Source organism: Microcaecilia unicolor, chromosome 8 (genome assembly GCF_901765095.1).
Source record: "Microcaecilia unicolor chromosome 8, aMicUni1.1, whole genome shotgun sequence".
NCBI lineage: Eukaryota > Metazoa > Chordata > Amphibia > Gymnophiona > Siphonopidae > Microcaecilia > Microcaecilia unicolor.
In genome coordinates, this window is record NC_044038.1 from 30,891,527 (window position 1) to 30,897,526 (window position 6,000).

Consider the following 6,000-nt stretch of genomic DNA (forward strand, 5'->3'; position numbering starts at 1 on the left):
ATAAGACAGCAGATGTAAATTCTCAAATTGGACATATTCCAAACACTAAAATGAAAATAAAATGATTTTTTCTACCTTTGTTATCTTGTGACTGTTTTTCTAATCATGTTGGTCCCAGTCTCTGATTCTGCTGCTCTCTATCTGCTCCCTTAACTCCACTTCCAGGGCTTCCTTTCCATTTATTTCTTTACTTTCTTCCTTTCTTCTTCATTTCTTGCCCTACATCCATAGGTGAAAGCTGGGTCCTCCGCGGACTTGACTGGAGGAGGTATAGAGTGGATCTAGCTTTTGCCTATTTTCTCCAGCCATGTGCAGTTTTTCTTCTCTTTCCCTTTCCCTCCCCTCCATCCATATGCATCTCCTTCCTCTCTCTTCCCTCTCCTCCATCCATGTCCAGCATTTCTCCTCTCTTTTCTCCCCTCCATCCATATTCATCTCACTTCATCTCACGTCCTCTCTCTTCCCTCCCCTCCATCCATATCCAGCATTTCAATTCTCCCCTCTCCTCCACCCATGTCCAGAATTTCTCCTCTCCCCTCCATCTCCTTCCTGTCTTCCCTCACTTCCATCCATGTCCAGCATTTCTCCTGGCTTCCCCTCCATCTATCCATAACAACTCTCCTCTCTCCCCTGCCCTCCCCACCCATCCATGTCCAGCAATTCTCCTCTGCCCTCCCCTCCCATCTATGTCCAGTGATTCTCCTTTGCCCCCTGTCCTCTCCTCTCATCCACATCCAGTGATTTTCCTCTGTCCCCTGCCCTCCCATCCATGTCCAGCATTTCTCCTCTCTCCCCTCCCCTGCGTCCATGTGCATCTCCTTCCTGTCTTCCCTCACCTCCATCCATGTCCAGCAACTCTCCTCTCTCCCCTGCCCTCCCCACCCGTCCATGCCCAGATATTCTCCTTTGCCCCCTGTCCTCCCCTCTCATCCACATCCAGTGATTCTCCTCTGTCCCCTGCCCTCCCATCCATGTCCAGCGATTCTCCTCTGCCCTCCCCTCCATGTCCAGTGACTCACCCGCCCCAGCCCCCAACTTAAACTTACCCCCCTTTTCAGCCCCCGAGTTTCTGAGGTCCCAACTCTAGCCCCATCTGTGCCCTCAGGTTTCCTTAGCTGCTTTCCTTCCAGCCGCCCTGCGTTTAAAAAGTTGCAGCGGTGGCGAAAAAGCAGGCTTCCCTCTAGCCTTTAAGCCTTCCCTTCTTTTTCTGCATGCACTGTGCCGCCTTCACGGAAACCGGAAACAGGAAATTGCATCAGTGCACGCTGAGAGAGAAGGGGAAGGCTTAAAGGTTAGAGGCAAGCCTGCTTTTTCGCTGCCACCGCTGCGACTTTTTAAACGCAGGGCGGCTGGAAGGAAAGCAGCTGAATAACAATATGGCAGGGAGTGACACGAAGCACCGCGGGGCCCCTGGAGGCACGAGGCCCTTTGCGACCGCTCCTGTTGCCCTTGTCTATGTAAACCATTTCATCTTTTTCTAGCTCTTGCCAAATCATTAACACCTAAGGTTATACCTTTTTAAAGAGGAACATATTGTTTATGAGAAGGTATGAAAAAGCCTGAAGAGATTTCTACAAGTGACATTTGTATTAATCTACCAGTACAACACTCAGAACCTGTCAAGCAGATTTCCCCTTTTACTTACGAGAAAGATCAGCTCATGAAAAACAAAAGAACCAATGTCACTCAGCCACAAAACCCTACCTTACAAAGAAACATAGAAATATAGAGGAAGGTGACAAAAATGCAATCAGGATTGCACCAAGAGATGTATAATAAGAAAAGACCTGAATATGTATTCCCTAGAGGAAAGAATGGACAGAGGAGATATGATACAGACATTCAAATCAAAAAATATGTAGGTTAGACACGTGGAGGGGCATAATCGAAAGGGGCGCCCAAGTTTTCCTGAGGACGTCCTTGCAGATGTCCTGGCAAAGGGGTGGGGAAACCTGTATTATCGAAACAAGATGGGCGGCCATCTTTTGTTTTAATAATACGGTTGGGGATGCCCAAATCTAGAAATTTAGGTCGTCCCTAGAGATGGTCGTCCTTAGACTTGGTCGTTTCTGATTTTCTGCGATAATGGAAACTAAGGACGCCCATCTCAGAAACTACCAAATGCAAGCCCTTTGGTCATGGGAGGAGCCAGTATTCATAGTGCACTGGTCCCCCTCACATGACAGGACACCAACCAGGCACCCTAGGGGGCAGTGCAGTGGACTTCAGAAAAAGCTCCCAGGTACATACAGTGGTGGAAATAAGTATTTGATCCCTTGCTGATTTTGTAAGTTTGCCCACTGACAAAGACATGAGCAGCCCATAATTGAAGGGTAGGTTATTGGTAACAGTGAGAGATAGCACATCACAATTAAATCCGGAAAATCACATTGTGGAAAGTATATGAATTTATTTGCATTCTGCAGAGGGAAATAAGTATTTGATCCCCCACCAACCAGTAAGAGATCTGGCCCCTACAGACCAGGTAGATGCTCCAAATCAATTCGTTACCTGCATGACAGACAGCTGTCGGCAATGGTCACCTGTATGAAAGACACCTGTCTACAGACTCAGTGAATCAGTCAGACTCTAACCTCTACAAAATGGCCAAGAGCAAGGAGCTGTCTAAGGATGTCAGGGACAAGATCATACACCTGCACAAGGCTGGAATGGGCTACAAAACCATCAGTAAGACGCTGGGCGAGAAGGAGACAACTGTTGGTGCCATAGTAAGAAAATGGAAGAAGTACAAAATGACTGTCAATCGACAAAGATCTGGGGCTCCACGCAAAATCTCACCTCGTGGGGTATCCTTGATCATGAGGAAGGTTAGAAATCAGCCTACAACTACAAGGGGGGAACTTGTCAATGATCTCAAGGCAGCTGGGACCACTGTCACCACGAAAACCATTGGTAACACATTACGACATAACGGATTGCAATCCTGCAGTGCCCGCAAGGTCCCCCTGCTCCGGAAGGCACATGTGACGGCCCGTCTGAAGTTTGCCAGTGAACACCTGGATGATGCCGAGAGTGATTGGGAGAAGGTGCTGTGGTCAGATGAGACAAAAATTGAGCTCTTTGGCATGAACTCAACTCGCCGTGTTTGGAGGAAGAGAAATGCTGCCTATGACCCAAAGAACACCGTCCCCACTGTCAAGCATGGAGGTGGAAATGTTATGTTTGGGGGTGTTTCTCTGCTAAGGGCACAGGACTACTTCACCGCATCAATGGGAGAATGGATGGGGCCATGTACCGTACAATTCTGAGTGACAACCTCCTTCCCTCCGCCAGGGCCTTAAAAATGGGTCGTGGCTGGGTCTTCCAGCACGACAATGACCCAAAACATACAGCCAAGGCAACAAAGGAGTGGCTCAGGAAGAAGCACATTAGGGTCATGGAGTGGCCTAGCCAGTCACCAGACCTTAATCCCATTGAAAACTTATGGAGGGAGCTGAAGCTGCGAGTTGCCAAGCGACAGCCCAGAACTCTTAATGATTTAGAGATGATCTGCAAAGAGGAGTGGACCAAAATTCCTCCTGACATGTGTGCAAACCTCATCATCAACTACAGAAGACGTCTGACCGCTGTGCTTGCCAACAAGGGTTTTGCCACCAAGTATTAGGTCTTGTTTGCCAGAGGGATTAAATACTTATTTCCCTCTGCAGAATGCAAATAAATTCATATACTTTCCACAATGTGATTTTCCGGATTTAATTTGTGATGTGCTATCTCTCACTGTTACCAATAACCTACCCTTCAATTATGGGCTGCTCATGTCTTTGTCAGTGGGCAAACTTACAAAATCAGCAAGGGATCAAATACTTATTTCCACCACTGTACCCTTACCTTGAGTGCTGAGCCCCCCAACCCCCCCCCCCTAAACCCACTACCCACTGCTGTACACCACTACCATAGCCCTTACAGGTGAAGGGGGGCACCTAGATGTGGGTAAAGTTGGTTTGTGGTGGGTTTTGAAGGGCTCATATTTACCACCACAAGTGTAACAGGTGGGGGGGGGGGGGGGATGGGCCTAGGTCTGCCTGCCTGAAGTGCACTGCACCCACTAAAACTACTCCAGGGACCTGCATACTGCTGTCATGGAGCTGGGTATGATATTTGAGGCTGACATAGAGGCTGGCAAAAAATATTTAAAACATTTTTTTTCAGGGTGGGAGGGGATTAATGACCACTGGGGGAGTAAGGGGAGGTCATCCCCGATTCCCTCTGGTGGTCATCTGGTTCAGGCACCTTTTTGTGGCTTGGACGTAAGAAAAAAGGACCAAGTAAAGTCGTCCAAGTGCTCGTCAGGGACGCCCTTTTTTTCGATTATGGGCAGAGGACACCCATGTGTTAGGCACGCCCAAGACCCGCCTTCACAACGCTTCCGACACTCCCCCGGGAACTTTGGTCGTCCCCGCGACGGAAAGAAGTTGGGGGACGCCCAAAATCGGCTTTCGATTATGCTGATTTGGGCGACCCTCAGAGAAGGATGCCCATCTCCCGATTTGTGTCGAAAGATGGGCGTCCTTCTCCTTCAAAAAAAAGCCTGAAAGGATCCTTAAATAAAAAGAGGATAGTATCAAAACAAAAGTTAGCATATCAACAGCTTTAAGCTCATTTATGATGCACAGCAGTGGTGCTTAAATGGCAGCTCCAGTATTAAAGAAGTGAAGCAATGCAGTCTATGTCCCATATATACAAATGTAACAAATAGATAAATAGAAATAGATATATAGCAAGGCAGATCAGGATGGGCTGGAGTGGGCTTTAACAGCAACTACAGCAGTGGGAAAGACAGGCCAATATCGGGCGGACTTCTACGGTCTGTATGCCGTATATGACAAGAGAGATCAGGATGGGCTAGAGTGAGTTTCCACAGCAACTGCAGTAGCTGGGAAGGAGGGTCAGTGCAAGGCATACTTTTTACAGTCTGAGCCCAGAAAATGACAAGGACTATACCACATTCATGTCGTATGAGTATGGGTCTCATATATCTCAGCGGGGGAGAGAAAGACTTAGGGATCCTTTAACTAAGTTGTGTAGGCGCCAACGTGTGCCCAACGCATGCCAAATTGGAGTTACCGCCCGGTTACCGCATGGCCTTTGCGATAATTTCGATTTTGGCGCGTGTCTGCTACGCGCATCCAAAAAATATATATATTTTTTTGGCGCACGGTGGCTGCGCGCATCAAGTGGCATTTGACGTGCTTAGACCATTACCGCCTGGTTACCGCATGAGACCTTTCCACTAGGTCAATGGCTTGTCGTAAGGTCTCAGACCCAAAATGGATGCACAGCAATTTTCATTTTGCCGCACGTCCGTTTTCGGCAAAAAAAGGGGCATTTTTTGTAAGTGCACTAAAAATAATTCTGCACGTGTCCAAAACACGCATCTACACTACTGCAGGCCATTCTTCAGTGCACCTTAGTAAAAGGACCCCTTAGTGAGTAAAATGTAATAATACTGTTGGATTGTTGGTTCAATAATACTTTGATAATGATTGTGACTTGGGCGGACTGGATGGACCATACAGGTCTTTACCTGCTATCATTTACTATGTTACTAACCAGCTTATTTTCGAAGGAGATCGCTGGCCAATATTCCGACACAAATCGGGAGATGGCTGGCCATCTCCTGAAGCCGGCGAAATCGGTATAATGGAAAGCCGATTTTGGCCGGCTCCAATTGCTTTCCGTCGCAGAGCCGGCCAAAGTTAAAGGGAGCGTTTCGGAAGAGTATGGGAGGCGGGATGGAGGTGGGACGGGGGCGTTGTTAAGACATGACCAGCTTCAGCTGATAATGGAAAAAAGAAGGCCGGCTCTGAGGAGCATTTCACCGGCTTCACTTGGTCCATTTTTTTTTAGGACCAAGTCTCAAAAAAGTGCACCAATTGACCAGATGACCACCGGAGGGAATCGGGGATCACCTCCCCTTACTCCCCCAGTGGTCACCAACCCCCTCCCACCCCCAAAAAAATAAAACTTTTTTGCCAGCCT